The following is a 17,681-nucleotide window of genomic DNA, read 5'->3' as shown; positions in this document are numbered from 1 at the left end:
CGTCACTAGATTAACACACCCGATGGCCCTTTCTCGCCGGAATGATGCGCGTGGCCAGACCGACACGCCCAATGGCCCTTGCTCAGCAGAATGACGCGCGTGGACCAGATGGGCCGCACCGGCCCATGACCCAGCCGACTCTCTTCCTCTTCCTCGCTTACTCTCCGTCTCTCCCCATCGATCGCCAGTTCGTCTTCATGGTAGTTGTATCCGCCGCAATGACCTCCACCAGCGAATGCTTTATTACGACCTAATGCCTCCCCATCAGAGGCTGCCACAAATGCCCCTGAAGTAAAAACGCACTATGCAGCCCACCATCCATCATTATTCCAGCAAATACGCAAGAAACTGCCCCGATGAACCCGGCCGCCGCCTCATGTTTAAATTGCTACCCATGTCGTCGTTGGCAACCTGAGCGCCTGCCTCCCCCGACGCCATCTCGATCTGCTCCACGTATTTAGCTGTCCACTCCAGATTTCCATTTCCACTTTGGTAGCTTTCAATCTGTAAGGTTGTGATGATGCTTCAAATCTGCTCGATGGTCTGCGTCCCCTGTGATTTGGTTGGATTTCATTGGATTGTGCTGTCTTCTCATTCAAGCCCGCCTCGAATTATCTGGATTTCAATTGGATATTGTATACTGGTTGCTTCAGCAAGCAGGAAGAAGATATTATCACGTCTACCTGCTTCCATTGGTACAAAAACTCCCATCTCTAGCTCTCAATTTTTTGTTTACACTGAATCAGCTCATGCATCTTCTATTTTCTTACTCTTCTTGGTCGCATGTATTTGTTCCCTTGGAATCACTACTGAAATTTGTTTTTACATGTTCCCTTCGAATATCCCCTGAAATTTATTCATTACATGGAATTTTCTCCCTTGGAATCTTCCATCGAATGCATTTTTCAGAGCTTCCTTTGTGCGTGTGCGGTTTGCAAAAGCGAATAACCCTGGAAGTTCTGAAAATCCTACGAGCCATCATGGTAAGCATTCAGTACTTTCTTTGTTGCTGTTGTCAGGGAAGAACTGCAATAACTTAGGGATGTTACTCACAGCTACAGGCCTCAACATCACCATCAGGGTGCTCAAACACAATCAATGAGAACTTTCACAAGGTGCATCCCGATCTTATGCACATAAAAACCTCTTAATCTCACTTTGCGCAATTGATGGTCAGTTTGTTGGCTTTGTTTGGATGTCGTATGAAATTCTCTGAGTACGTTCAGTACAGTCAATTGCAGGTAGTCTAGACAGAGATTGATGGAACAACTGTCCTATTTTTCTTAATCAATTCCCACGATGAAGGCTATTCTAATTCATTTAATTATGTGTTCAATTTGTACTCCGTATGTCTAGATACCTGCAGGCTAGAAGGGTCCAATATGACCTGTTGTTACTCATTTTTTTCGTATAAACAGCGTCCAAGTTGCAGAATAATTGTGCTCTCTTTTCAGCCTTTAAGACAGTAATCTGAGATTTGTGTTGCTGCTACCAGTTCGATTGCAAGTGCAGTTTCAATCTTATCATATTTTTGCATTTAAATGTACAAAATTGTTTCAAACTTCCAATTTCGGTTGTGCCATAGTTAAGTGTTACTCTAATGTTGTATATAATTTATTCTTTTCACAAAAAGTAACATTCTTTTTGCTTAAACTGTAGCTCTGAACCAATCATGAAATTGATTATTCGGAAGTTTTATAGGAACAGTTTGTTCCCCGCTTTTTATAAAAGATTGATGTATCATGTATGTCTGATGTGAAAGGCTCATTGTCTCAAAATGATGTGTCCGAGATGCATCATCAAGAAAGCTGAGATAGGAATGTATATGCTTCAGGTCTGTCCCTATGTACTCTAAATGGTAAGACAATGTACGGAAGAGTAGCTTTGCAGTCTCCTGTTTCATCCTATTTTTTTTTTTTCGATAAAGGGCGTTTTATTACTTAAGTTAAGCATTACACCCAGCCTCTGCATAACTAGGATGCACACAGCCGTTCGAGCTAAAAGTTACACCATCAAGACGAGTACAATCCATATAGTAAAAAATGAAAAGCTAAGGTAGCGCCACAGATGAATGAGGCTCAATCCGAAGATTTCTATGCCACCCATGTTGGGAAAAAATATCCCTCGCCGTGTCCTCCAACCGTGTACAAACCTCCATAAAGAGGTCTCGAAACTCCACACGCTGTAGAGGAGACCAAGAACGGAGCGTAGCCGTACACCGGTAGATAACCTGCAAAAGAGAAGCATTTTTATCATTAAAAACCTTGTCATTTCTACATAGCCAAAGCGACCATATCACGGCAATCGCTCCCACCCTAATAAGTATCTTAAACCTAGGATCAACACCATTAAGCCAATTGCCGAAAATGTTCGCAACGCTACGTGGTGGATATAAGGTAGAACCTATCTGGATGACTGACCATATAGACCTCGCGAATTTACACTGGAAGAAAAGGTGTTTGATTGTCTCGTCTTGATGACAAAAGACACACGATTTACTTCCATGCCAATTTCGTTTTACAAGGTTATCTTTTGTTAAGATGACCCCGCGACGAAGATACCAAGCGAATACCTTCGTTTTAAGCGGGATCTTCATCTTCCAAATTTTTTTATTACTATCGACTTGAACCTCAGGATGGATTAAAGCCTTGTACATCGAATCTACCGAAAACTTTCCATTTTTGGTGAGATTCCATCGAAACACATCGGATCCCTGCGTCAACTGGACCGAATCCAAACGTTGAAGCAAAGCATTCCAAGATGCTTGTCTAGGACCAACAATGCTCCTTCTGAACGTCACATTAGGTGGGGAAGATTCCATCACCTTGGCGAGAGTATCGCTTTTATGGCGCACAACATTGTATAAAGCCGGATATTGTTCACGGAGGGTGGTATTACCTAGCCACTTGTCCTCCCAGAATCTAATTTCCGATCCATTCCTAATAGAGAAGGAGCCATATGGAAAGAAGAATTTCTTCGTTGCCATAAGGCCAGCCCAAAAATGTGAATCACCTGGTTTCCAATAAACCTGGGACATAGCATTTGAGCCAACATATTTTCTCTTGAGTAAGGTTTGCCACACCCCTTCTTCACTAAGTAGCTTAAAAAGCCATTTGCCAAGGAGGGCCTTATTCTTGACCTCCAGGTCATGAATGCCAAGACCTCCTTGATCTTTTGGTCGGCAAACTATACTCCATTTGGTCAATCGATATTTCTTTTTCTCATTATCCCCTTGCCAAAAAAATCTTGACCGGAAATAATCCAATCGTTTTAAGACTCCTTTGGGCAATTGGAAGAAAGAGATCATATACAGTACCATGTTACTTAGCACTGAATTAATAAGGACCAATCTTCCTCCCAAGGATAGTAATTTACCTTTCCAACTAGCTAATCTTAATTGCAATCTCTCCTCAACAAGCTTCCATTCAGCATTTGTAAGTCTCCGATAGTGAATCGGAATACCCAAATACTTAATAGGGAACTGATCTTGCCCACAGCCAAATAATTCAGCATCGCGGGCGACGTCATCCTGAGCCTCGCCAAAACAAAACAACTCACTCTTATGGAAGTTAATCTTTAGACCCGATAGTTGCTCGAATGCTGAAAGTATTAACTTCAGATTCTTTGCCATTTCGATGTCATGTTCCATAAAAAGAATTGTGTCATCGGCATATTGAAGGATAGATAAACCTCCATCAACTAGATGAGGAACAACACCTTCAATTTGGCCACCAGCCTTGGCGCGTTCAATCATGACGGCGAGCATATCGGCCACTATATTAAATAGCATTGGCGATAGAGGATCACCTTGTCTAAGCCCCTTCTTGGTCTGAAAGTATTTGCCAATGTCATCGTTGACTTTAATGGCTACACTTCCTCCCGAGACGAAGCTTTGAATTAACGCACACCACTCGTGAGAGAAGCCTTTCATTCTTAAAGTTTGTTGAAGGAAAGACCACTTGACTTTATCGTAGGCCTTCTCAAAATCAATTTTTAAAATTACCCCATTCAACTTCTTACGGTGTAGTTCGTGTACCGTTTCATGAAGGATCACAACTCCGTCAAGGATGTTATGTATGACTCGATGTTTTTATTAATCCTTCTTAAGACAGAGGCAAAGGAATGTCTAATATCTTTTAACCGTCATTTACCGTTTCAAGTTTCTTCTAAATGAAATTTGATATATGGAATATAATTATTATATTGAGTACCATTTTCACATGCTTCAATAACCATTCCTTATGTTTTAACTTTATATGGGTTTATATGGGTTAATGTTACTTCTCCCTATATACTGATGTCTATTTCACAATGTACCATCTCAGGCTTTCTATACATATTGGCTTATGTTTGATCTCAACTTTCACAATTCCCGCAGCAACGCGCGGGGAATCATCTAGTTTTATTAAACTTGATGCTGCAGAGTACGCGGCTTGCTGTTTGGGGAGAGCTGTGATTTTACTCCCTCGCAGCAAAAAAAACATAGGACACTTTGTCCAAACTGCTAGAAGAAACCGAAATTCCTCCCTACCACTGGACCACGGGCTCTCTGTTGCCGGTCAGGACAAAGAATTAGTAGTACATAGAAATTGATGGATCATACCAACAATCGATGTGTACTGCTTTATATTCAATCAAGCATCTCTACATTCATGCCACACGTGGAAGCGCGCCTATATGCTTCTATATATAGTGTAGAGAGAGATGCAACTCACAATGTATTGATTGGGTGCATATGACGTTACATATATAGGCCACGTCCTCGACTATACAAGGAAGGAGGCGGGCCCAATAATAAATACAAAGATATGTATCGCTATGCATAACTACAGAAGATACACATCCAGATATACAAAGATATGTATCTCAACACCCCCCGTAGTCGAAGCGTCGCCTGGTCGAACGCATAGACTGGACCGAAACTCCTCAAATGATGTCGTAGAAAGACCCTTGGTCATGATATCCGCAAATTGTTGGGAGGTGGACACATGAAGTACTCGAATGTGTCCAAGGGCCACCTGTTCCCGAACAAAGTGGATGTCCAGCTCAATATGCTTGGTGCGGCGATGGTGGACCGGGTTGGCGGAGAGGTAGACGGCGGAGACGTTGTCGCAATAGACCACGGTGGCTTTGGCAACAGGACATGAGAGCTCAATGAGGAGTTGCCGCAGCCAAGAGACCTCGGCAACCGCGTTAGCAACAGCCCGGTACTCCGCTTCGGCGCTGGAGCGAGAGACCGTAGGTTGTCGCTTAGACGACCAGGAGATGAGCGAAGGTCCGAAGTAGACGCAGTAGCCAGACGTGGAGCGACGCGTGTCGGGGCAGCCTGCCCAATCGGCGTCCGAGTAGGCGACGATGTCCGTGGCGGTGGAGGCGTGGACGGAGAGGCCGAAGTCCATGGTGCCACGAATGTAGCGGAGGATCCGCTTGACCGCAGCCCAATGAGGATCCCGCGGAGCATGCATGTGAAGGCACACCTCGCTGGACAGCATACCGCAGCTCGGGGCGGGTCAAGGTGAGGTACTCGCGGGGCACCGACGATGGAGCGATAAAGTGACGCGTCTGTGGCCAACGAACCATCCGTGGCGGAGAGCTTGGACTTTGTGTCGACAGGCGTGGCCGCGGGTTTGCAATTAAGCATACCGGCGCGGTCCAGGAGCTCGTGGGCGTACTTGCTGTTGCGGTCAGAAACCCACCGGCGAGCAGCGACGGGCAACACAGTAGAGCCGGGAGGCTCCCAGGACTGCGGCTGGCCCTGGTCCCTCGAGCGACGGCCCGCAAAGACTCGGCACGCACGTCCGATGCTGGTGCAAGGGCGTGCCACCTGACCTATACCTGGCCAGGAAGGTGATGGATTTCCTCGCTTAGTTTCCTGCATGGCATACACGTAAACATTAAATACGAGCCTCGATCGGCTCTCAGGTTGTCCTGTGAATCGGCTCAAGGAGCCGATCCACCCATGAGTCGTACGAGGTGTACGATCACATGGTGGTCCTGCTGGATCAATATAAAGCTAAAACGACCTACTACGATTTAGGGTTTTCACCACATAATCGGAACATCCTACGCGTGATTGAGCCTGGCGGCCACGCACGGTGATCATAAACCGACCCTGGACAAGGCCTAAAAACCAACATGAAGTTGATCCCCGGAACATCCTGTCTAGGGCTAGCAAACTACACCCTACGTGCCGCTGGATCCTTCAACCCGTTTGTAAGGCCTAACTATGCAGATATTAAACTAATCCTTGAAGATCAAGGAGCAATCATAACGGATCGGATCTACCAAATAATGATCAAGCGGGGTGCCGCCCTTACACCTAAGATAGGTGTAAGGGCGGCTAGACATCTAAGGGTTGCACGGACGAAAGCATATGATATGATGAAACAATGCTAACCCTAACACATCTATGATAACTACGTTGCTCGCCATCAACAAGGCTTCGGCACGAGCAACGCATGAACAGACGAATAAACGTGTACTTGCCTAGATCGCAAGATGCGATCTAGGCAGCATGATGCTTACCCGGAAGAAACCCTCGAGACAAGGGAGTTGGCGATGCGTCTAGATTGGTTTGTGGTGAACGTGATTGTTGTTTATTTCAGGTAACCCTAGATACATATTTATAGTCCGTAGACTTTCTAACGTGGGAATAATCCCAACCGTGCACGAGCCAAATTCTATCTAACTGACACGTATCCTACTATATTACAGATACACGGGCAAACTAGCCCAAACATTGCATATAAGGCCGATTCATGTATTTCTTCCATGTATATTCTTCAAGCCCATCTTTAATCGCGGCCCACCTCTGATCCGGTCAAATTCTGGTGATAACACATGCCCCCCTGGTTTTGGAAATGACAATTCCAAAATCACTCTGCTTTTTCTTCGTAGGGTCATGTGGTGGCGTCTTGCCTCCTCGATTTCATCACCAATCTAAAAAACCCCTCTTATTAATGAAGGAGTGCTTTCATTTAACTTTGCCGATAGTCAAAGTCAAACACTCCCCGAAAGAGCCGATGGCATCACATCAGCCTCTACGATAAAACAAGAGTAAGGCCAACCTAATTGCTCCTCCAAACGGTAACCTGCGACCTCCGTGCGAGAAAGCAAACTCAGATCCCCAAATCGCCGCCCAAGCAGCCCCACGAATCTCAGATCTCAACCGCGCCGTCCCAATTCCTCAGCGCATCAAATGGCGGAATCATCCAACGCCAACGCCATGGTCTCCGGTCTGAAGGTAATCCTCAACCGCCTCTTCGCCATTCGAATCAATGTTAGGATTAAACAGCAAACACCTGAATTAATGCCTTATTCCGTTATCAATTTTAGGTTTCAGACATCCTGCTGCCGCACCCTTCTCTCCCAAACTCTATGTGTCTTGGCCCCCGTTCTTCCGAGAGTCCCGCTCACCTAATCTCATGCGAGGCCAATAGAATCCCCTTCGTGAACCAGAATTTAGATCTAACTTCCTGGGCCGATTGCCTGCGAGCCTGGCCTAATCCTCCCGAAGGTTGGGTGGCATGGTACAGTAGAGTGTCTAAAACACACTATGCTACCTGGGACACGATAGGGATAGCCGATGCCTTGTCATTATCATTGTCTCCTCTTGAAAAGAATGAGAACATCACGAAAACCATCGGCTACTTTTGGTCTGATGCACTGAATTGCTTCATGTTCGGCCATGGCCCCATGACACCAACTCTGCTGGACGTGGCCATGATCACAGGCTTGGACATTGCATCCTCAAGCCCCTCTGCCTTTAAATTGCCAAAGGTCCCTTTCACCCTTTCCTCTAAAACAGAGTGTACAAGGCTGGGGCGCCTACCTCGGGCGTTATATGAAAACCAAAGGCCACAGTGACAGAAAGAGAGCACACGGCCTTCTTGAACTTCTGGCTGGAGCACTTCATATTTTGTGGTCCTTCACTCGCCCCAACCAAAAATTACCTTTCCCTGGCCTATGAGCTCGCCAAAGGTACTCAACTTGGCCTCGGAAAACTGCTCCTTGGAGAGGTCTATCGATCTCTTCAACTGATGTCCGTCAAACTGTTCTCCCAAAAGACAGTCAAAACAGGAGGCCCCTGGTGGTTTATTCAGTTATGGGCTCAGCTGTACTTTCAAAACCAAATCCCAAACTTCCCACCTTTGGCCACCGCACCTTCCCGGATGCAAATGGGAAGGATATCCGATGCACTAGCTATGGTCAAGCTACGTATAGTCTCCCGGGCAGCGAGGCTGATCCCCAAGGAAGCGACGAGTGGTTCAAGATTTTCTTCCAAGGCACTGGACAACCCCCTGTTCTTTCCCTATACTTGAATCGGAAAACTTTGAGAATCCGGTCTCCTTCCGATTAGACGACCTTGCCGATGACGCTAGCACCGGCACTTGTACTCTATCATGATCCGTCCTTGCTTTCTCCCAGTTGGCATGAGTACCTCAAACAGGATCATCAAGCCTGGTTATGAGTCTTACCAACCGGTGGTAGTAGCCCGGCAGCTTGGTCTCGGGCAAGTGCACCCACACTTCTTTCTCCACCACCGACGGCAAGCGAGCTGAGCCGCACGACATTCTTGCGGCCAAAGGTGCTATACCTTCTTTGACGCTCTTGCCATTCCAATTCCTCATAACCTCTGTTTCACCACCACTACCGATGGTTTCGAGACTTGGTGGTCCATGTGGAAGACCCACGCCTTCAGAAGGGCTCTAGGACCGTTCTTTGAAGCAACTTGATGCCGAATATGACGTTCCTGCACACCAGGTACCATTACATATAAATCACTTGCCATGGCTCGTGACGATTGTCTGTAACCTGACTTTATTTCTTGGCAGCAACAGGATGGCCCAGAGCCTACGCAAGCCGATGGCTCCCCCTTCAAGTTCCTTCCACCGGCCCGGTGGTTCTCTTCGCCGAGCTCGCCACCCTTGAAGAAGGTCATAATGCGAGCCGGCCGATTTTGCCAAAATCGGCTCTCAAAAGTAAAGCATCCTCGGGGCCAGTTGCCCCCCGAGCCTCAATCCAGGCGAGGAAGGCAGTGAGGAAAGTAGCTGCCAGAAAGACCCTGAAGCGCAAAGCTCCTGTCCAAGCAAGCTTGCATGTAAGCTGACTCGTGCTTTGACCAAATTCATCTGTCTTCCCAGTCTTTTGTAACATGGTTGTACCTCTTCTTACAGACTTCCACTGAAGAGAACTCCAGCGGGGAGGCACAGTCCAGCCCAAGGGACTCGACCCCGGGCGATTCTGGGAGATCCACCACACAGAGCCAGACGGACTCGCCAGCGTCGGTTTCTAGGAAAAGGTCGACTCCCGAGCCTGCTGCCCTTCAAGCTCCGATCAAAACAGGGTCGCGCGTGAAGCGTCGATGCGTCAAAAGGGCTCGCAAAGACCCACGAGTCTCCTCGCCAAGCCAGGAGGTTTCAAATGTGATTACTTTACCAGTTCATATTCCATGCCGTCCCGTCGCTACTTGGATCGGCTCACCATTTCTTTTGCAGACTAATGGGACTTCTAGCGGGGACGTTGAAGAGGTACCGATGCCATCCGCTACGTTAGACCTAGCCACCTCGACGAGCGCGGCTGGCCAAGTGGCTAACCTAGCCAAGTCCACCGAAAAGCCGATTATCACAGCATCGGCTGCTCCTCCTTCTTTGGGAGAGGTACGCTCCACTCTCTCGGGCCTACCCTTTTTCTTTGTTGTATGCTCATACTACTCTTGTTCGTCTGTAAGGGTTGTGATCTTTCAAGCTTGCTGACGTTCGATCCCGACTCCATCGAGCCAGCTACTTCCAAAGCAGGTGAACAGCCAAGCCCTAGCACGGTCCATGGTCCGCTCCAGCGTCTCAAGGTTTTGCTCTCCTCCTCGGTCGAAACCCTGGTCGAAAACCCCGAGGCAGTCAAGGGCATCCTCGAAGACATCCAACCCCATCTCCCGGTGACACTGCAGGTTAAGCTTTGGCCGGCTGTGACTTTGTCGGTCTTCAGGTCAAGGGTGCAGTCGGCTCATCAAAGAATTATTCTTCGTCGCGCCCAGCTTCCGTTGAGAGCCGATATTGCAGACAAGTGTCAACGGCTCAACGAGAAGAAGGCCGCTTTAGACGCCAAAACCGACACTTCTACCAATAGTGCCGAACTCGAGATCTGCGCAAGGAGCTGGAGGACCTTGAAAAGAGGGTCGGGGAGACCAAGCAACTTATCCAAGACAAGGAAACCCTCATTACTCGCTCTCAAGAGGAAGCAAAAGGCCTCACGGCCGATGCGAAGACCGATCTGGCTGAAATTCGTGCCACTGAGCGGTCGGTCGGTGACGGGCAAAGACGAGGATGACGAGGCTGAGATCGCCGAGGTGGATCGCATCCGTGCCGACGCCCTTCACGCCCTCAACGCTTTTCTTCAGTAGAGCCTCTCTTATGTAAACTGATAAATGTTTTGTCTGAAGTCGACGGCTGTGCATCGGCTTTTCACATTCTGAAGTCGATGTCTGTGCATCGACTATGATTCGCATGTTTTTTTCTTGGCCGATTTCTCTATCGGCCCCCAATATTTCCTTTGCACATGTATCGCACATGTTCATCGATTAGGTGCCCCCGAGCCGAATCTGCCGGATAGCTGCGGATATCGGCTGCGTAGTTAGCCAAGACGCTTGTATTTGAACGTCGGCTCTGTTAGGACCAATGTTGACTTCTTCCGGCTCATCGGCCGACGTAAACCCGTTGCCCGTTAGATCGACGTTGAACACAGGCAGAGCGTATGGTGAGGATAATTTTGGCCGATTGCTGGAATCGGCCTCCATGTTGATAGAATCGCTCGATGAAGGTTTTGCAACATTCGTCCATAGATTTTTGGGAAGTGCCGGAGCCGATCGCGTGGAACGGCTTCCTCCTTGTCCTCGTTATGAGAGCAGCTGCCCTCGTCTCTGTCCTTACCAGAGTGGTGCCCAGGTCCTACCATGTTGATGTTGAACAAGAAACTTGGCTGGCACCTCCCAGGGTAAGTGTACTCCACCATGTTAACGGCGGGGAAGGGGTGTGTGTCGACTTTCATGGCGTACTGGCTGAAACTTAGACGCCCTTGTTCTATCGCCATTTGGATCTGCTGACGCCACACCCTGCCGTCGTTGGTGGCATGGGTGAACGTGTTATGCCACTTGCAGTATGGCTTTCCATTCAGCTCATGCGCCGTGGGGATCTTGTGGCCTTCGGGTACCTTTAGCTGCTTCTCCTTAAGTAAGAGGTCGAAAATCTGTTCAGCCTTGGTCACGTCGAAGTCCAACCCTCTTGGAGGACCTTGTGGCTTAACCCACTTGCAGGACACGGGGCTTGCCCCGAGTCCATTCAGCCTTGCTACCTCTTGATCTCCCGCGAGCCTTCATCTTCATCTGCCTCAACCGGGACCACCGCACGCTTGAATTTATCCTGGTATACGTACGGGTGGCGCTTGTTCATATAATGACGACTTACGCACCATGTGCGCCGGTGAAGGGTAGTACGCTTGGGTGGCCACATCTTTGATCGGTGATGCGAGACCCACCACCACCAACTCGGCTTGCTTCTTTTCGGTCACACGAGCCGAATAGCATCGGTTCCTAACGGTCTGAAGCGGCTGGATGTATTCGATACCGTTTCTCCGCGCTTCTGTCGCACTTGTGCTAGATCGGCAATGCCGGCCTCGGAAGCCTCGAGTGATACTGCATGTGGAGCTGCTCCTCCAAGCTGCTTCCAAGTCCGGATTGAGTGCGGTGGTAGCGATGTGTACCACCCGAAGCCGATCTGTGAGGGACTGTGCGAAGAACCTCACACGCAGCTCATCTAATGCTGAGATCGTGCCCGGCTGTGCCAAATATCGGCTCACATGCTCGATTGAGTGGAACCATCCGATCCACTAAATTTGGAGAATTCGGGGAGCCGATATTTGGGTGGTAGTGGGATCAACTCGTACTCGTTGGGGTACGGCTTGGAATAGCCGATTGCCCTCCTTTTCGGCACCATGCCGAGGCTGGTCTCTCAAGATTGTGCTGATCGATCCGCGGTCGCTGGCTGCGGGAGTCGAACTACGAAGATTTGCCGGAGTGGCATACTTAGCCGGCCATGCTTGCTTCTCAAGCTCCGAGCCAAGCTGCGGGAGTTGGGCTGCGGAGGTTTATCGGAGTGGCATACTTAGCTAGCCACGTACGCTTCTCAAGATCCGTTCCCGAAGTTCCTCCTGCTTGTTCCCGAAGTCCCTGTTGTTGCGGTCGGTTTTGTGAGTGCCCGATTCTTGCGGTCGGCACGTATGTGCACGTGTATCCGTGAGGGATCTCCTTAGGCGCCTCATGCAAGAGCCGGTAATCACTAGGGTCACCACCGATCTTGTAGACGAAGTATGCTCGGTGAACTCGGCACTTACGGTGCTGCCAGCGTGAATGGCAGCGGTGGTCGGGGCTGGAGTGGCATCTCTCCTTGGTGAGTCCCTAGAGCTGGTCTCGACGGAGAGTACGATGCCTCATGATTTCTGGATCACCCGAAGAGCGACACGCTCCAAAGTGTTCACCGAGGCTCTCGGAATGGCGGTGCGGCGAATGAGCTACCATGAAATTAATCTCTGACGCAGAGACCTGGTGCGTTCTTCTGACGGGGCGGACAGGTCCACTCCATCGAGCGCGCCTTCGGGTGAGAACCCTTTCCACCTGATGCCGTGTGAGCGGGTTCTCTGGAAAGAGCCGATGAGGTCGGCTTCGAGGATCGCTTTGACCTCGTCATACTTCTTCTTGAGCTTCTCAGTGAGATCCTCGTACGTGACTGGAGTGCCTTCCGCCATCTCAGATGTAGATGGCGATGCGGTTGATGTCGAAGACTGTCCCACCGGGCGTGCCAGAATGTGTTGCGGTCAGAAACCCACCGGCGAGCAGCGACGGGCAGCACGGTGGGCGGGGAGGCTCCCAGGACTGCGGCTGGCCCTGGTCCCTCGAGCGACGGCCCGCAAAGACTCGGCACGCACGTTCGATGCTGGTGCAAGGGCGTGCCACCTGACCTATACCTGGCCAGGAAGGTGATGGATTTGCCTCGCTTAGTTTCCTGCATGGCATACACGTAAACATTAAATACGAGCCTCGATCGACTCTCAGGTTGTCCTGTGAATCGGCTCAAGGAGCCGATCCACCCATGATTCGTACGAGGTGTACGATCACATGGTGGTCCTGCTTGATCAATATAAAGCTAAAACGACCTACTACGATTTAGGGTTTTCACCACATAATCGGAACATCCTACGCGTGATTGAGCCTGGCGGCCACGCACGGTGATCATAAACCGACCCTGGACAAGGCCTAAAAACCAACATGAAGTTGATCCCCGGAACATCCTGTCTAGGGCTAGCAAACTACACCCTACGTACCGCTGGATCCTTCAACCCGTTTGTAAGGCCTAACTATGCAGATATTAAACTAATCCTTGAAGATCAAGGAGCAATCATAACGGATCGGATCTACCAAATAATGATCAAGCGGGGTGCCGCCCTTACACCTAAGATAGGTGTAAGGGCGGCTAGACGTCTAAGGGTTGCACGGACGAAAGCATATGATATGATGAAACAATGCTAACCCTAACACATCTATGATAACTACGTTGCTCGCCATCAACAAGGCTTCGGCCACGAGCAACGCATGAACAGCGAATAAACGTGTCTTGCCTAGATCGCAAGATGCGATCTAGGCAGCATGATCTTACCGGAAGAAACCCTCGAGACAAGGGAGTTGGCGATGCGCCTAGATTGGTTTGTGGTGAACGTGATTGTTGTTTATTTCAGTAACCCTAGATACATATTTATAGTCCGTAGACTTTCGTACGTGGGAATAATCCCAACCGTGCACGAGTCAAATTCTATCTAACTGACACGTATCCTACTATATTACAGATACACGGGCAAACTAGCCCAAACTTTGCATATAAGGCCGATTCATGTATTTCTTCCATGTATATTCTTCAAGCCCATCTTTAATCGCGGCCCACCTCTGATCCGGTCAAATTCTGGTGATAACACTTGCGCTGATGAAGGAAGAAGCCGTCGGTGCGACGTACAACCTCGATGACGAGGATGTAGTGCAGGGGCCCCAAGTCCTTGAGGGCAAACTCAGCGCGAAGACACTCGGTGATCTGTCGCAGGAGGTCCGTCGAGCTGGCCGTCAAGATGATGTCGTCGATGTAGAGCAGCAGGTACGCGGTGGTGGTGCCATTGTTGTACACAAACAGCGAGGCATCGGAGCGGGTGGAGCGGAAGCCGAGTTGGTGAAGAAACGCTGCGATGCGGCTGGTACCGGGCGCGTGGGGCCTGCTTGAGCCCGTATAACGAGCGCGAGAGCGGGCACACATGGTCGGGGTGGGCGGCTGTCAATGAAACCCGTGGGCTGCTGGCGAGAAGACCTGCTCCTCGAGATGGCCGTGAAGGAAGGCGTTGGAGACGTCCATCTGGTGCACGGGCCACGCACGGGAGACCGCGAGCTGAAGGACGGTGCGGATCGTCCCGGGCTTGACAACCGGGGCGAAGGTGTCGGTGAAGTCGACGCCGGCACACTGGCGAAGTCCACGAACCACCCACCGCGCCTTGTGACGGTCGAGAGTACCGTCCGGATGGAACTTGTGCTTGAAGACCCACTTCCCGGTGATGATGTTGGCGTGAGGGGATCGGGGAACAAGCGTCCATGTCTGGTTCCGCTGCAGGGCGTCGAACTCGTCCTGCATGGCCGCAAGCCACTGCGGGTCACGGAGAGCAGCCCGGGCAGAGGCGGGCAGGGGCGACGGCGTGGATGGTGAAGGCGCGGAAGTCGACGCGGTGCAGACGTACTCGTCCGAGGGGTACCGCGTGCTCGGGACGCGAATCCCGCACGGGCGCGCGTGAGGGGCCCCGTGGCCGGCGGCGGAGGAGGCGGAGGCGGAGCCGGAGGCGAGGCGTCTCCGGCGAAGACGGCGCGGCGCCCGAGCTGAGGCTCGAGGAGACGCATAGCGGCGTCGAGGCGGATGAACCCGGCGAAGGGGCATCGCCCGGCGAAGACGGCGCGGCGCCCGAGCTGAGGCTCGAGGGCGACGCAGGCGGCGTCGAGGCGGGCGTCGGCGCAGGTGTCGACGCGGGTGTCGGCGTGGGGTCACCCGAGACATGGCTCGAGGGTGACCCAGAGGGTGGTGAAGCAACGCCCGATCCAGAGCTGAAGGGCGCGGCGGAGAACGACGAGCGGTGCCGAGTCCGAGCTCGAGGCACTGCAGCCGGCGGACCTGCGGGGGTCGACGTCGGGGACCATCGGTAGTCGAAGGAGGAGTGGCGACCACCTGTCTCCGTGCAAAGGAAAGCAATGCTCATCAATGTACACGTGTCGGGAGGTGATGACGCGGTGAGAAACCGGATCATAGCAGCGATAGCCTTTGGTGTTAGCCGGGTAGCGAGGAAAACACATGGAACGGAACGAGGGGCGAGTTTATGAGGAGTGGTGGCGGCGATACTAGGATAACAACGACAACCGAAAATCCGAAGACCATCGTAGGATGGAGGGGAACCGTAAAGGAGGTGATGAGGTGCATAGTTCCAGCGGGAACGACACGGACGAAGGTTGACAAGGAGGGTGGCGGTGGCTAAGGCGTCAGGCTAAAAGGTGGGGGGAACATGGTTGTGGAATAGGAGTGTGCGGACGCAGTCGTTGAGGGTGCGGAGGATACGCTCGGCGCGGCCGTTTTGTTGGGACGTGTATGGACAGGTTAGACGGAAAATAGTGCCGTGAGAGGAGAGTAGGGTGCGGACAGCGACATTGTCAAACTCTTTTCCGTTGTCAGTTTGTAGGGCGTGGATGGGGCGACCGAACTGGGTGGAAACATAGGCGTAGAAGATTGTGAGAGTGGTGGCGACATCGGACTTTTTATGGAGGGGAAACGTCCACACAAAATGAGAAAAATCATCAAGAATAACTAGCTAATAAAGAAGACCAGAATTACTCGGGATTGGAGAGATCCATACATCACTATGAATTAACTCAAAAGGAAAAGAAGCAACGGTGGAAGACTGACTAAAAGGAAGACGAACGTGTTTACCAAGACGACATGCTTCGCAACTATGTGAAGGCTGTTTAGTAGATGAAAACGAAAAACCCCTCATTATTTGGTGAAGCGTGTTGGCATTGGGATGTCCAAGACGAGCATGCCAAAGATCAACGCTCGCGGAGAGAGCACGAGGTGCGGCGCCGGGGGTGGAAGGCGACATCACCGGATACAAATCGTCGAGGCTCTCACATCGATGGAGGACCATCCGGGTGCGGGCGTCCTTAACGGAAAAACCAAACGCGTCAAATTCAACGATCACGAGTTGTCACGAGAAAGAGTTTTAACGAGACTAAATTCTGAATAAGGCTGGGGAGACACAAGGACATTATTAAGAGACAGGTGGTTTAGAAGTAGAAGGAAAATTAGCAGAACCAATGTGAGAAATAGGAAGACCGGCGCCGTTACCGACAATGATGCGAGACTCGGTGGAAGTGGGAAAAGAATGGGAAAGGTTACCCGGGTGAGCGGCCATGTGAGACGAGGCGCCCGTGTCCATAAACCAGTTGCCGCCACCGGCGTAAGAGCCAGGTGCGGGCGCGGCGTGGTAGGCCGGGGCGTAGGACGGTGGCGTGGCGGTGAAGGCCGAGGCGTAGGGCGGTGTCGCGGTGAAGTGCGCCTGGTGAGTCTGCGGCCGCGGCACCGGCATGCTGTAGGCGTAGGGGTTGTTGCCGTTGGAGACCGACGACATGACGACGCGCGCGCAGGGGACGGCGATGGCGCGGGGTTGGGGAGGGAGGCGCGGCGGCGGCTGCAGGTGCGGCGGCGGAGCGGCGTGAGGAGGAGCACACGCAGCGGCGGCACAAGGGCGGCGGCGCTAGGTTGGAGGGTGGGGCGGCGCGCGCGGGAAGAGAGGGGCGCGGCAGCTAGGTTAGGAACGGTAGGTGTCTGATACCATGTAGAGAGGGATGCAACTCACAATGTATTGATTGGGTGCATATGACGTTACATATATAGGCCACGTCCTCGACTATACAAGGAAGGAGGCGGGCCCAATAGTAAATACAAAGATATGTATCGCTATGCATAACTACAGAAGATACACATCCGGATATACAAAGATATGTATCTCAACATATAGCACTCCATGAACAGCAAATCGTTAAAGGGGCCATAAGCCCCCTATTCTGAACACACATACCTATCCCAAACTTGTCATCGGAGTTGAGAATGGGAGGCATCGGAGTTGAGAATGGGAGGCACCGGGAAACCAGCACTTGTGTTTGCGTGCGAACAATTATTCATACTGGCGTCATTGACTTGTGCATGGCATGGCTCACGCCAAATATTTCCTAGTGGTACGACAAAACATCCATGAAGTTCAGCAGCAATCAGCGGAAAGAGTACAGTAGTACAACACGTCAGATGCCTTAGGAGTTAGGACCATGGATCTCTGGGTTTCCCAAGTTGGACTGTGTGCATCTCCGGCTCTTCTTTCATGCAACGAACCTCCCTGCGATACGGCCTTCCCTCTGTCGTCTTTTTTTTTTTTTTTCGAAATGGGGAAATATCGCCCCAGCTTCTGCATCCAAAGGATGCACACGGCTTTTTTTTATTAGATTATTCACGAACCTTACAATAAACAATACAAAAGACCAATCTCGAAGCAACCTTACTATACCTACA

Source organism: Lolium rigidum, chromosome 3, assembly GCF_022539505.1.
Source record: "Lolium rigidum isolate FL_2022 chromosome 3, APGP_CSIRO_Lrig_0.1, whole genome shotgun sequence".
Lineage (NCBI taxonomy): Eukaryota > Viridiplantae > Streptophyta > Magnoliopsida > Poales > Poaceae > Lolium > Lolium rigidum.
The sequence above is the reverse complement of the archived record's forward strand: the minus strand, read 5'-3'. Positions refer to the sequence as shown.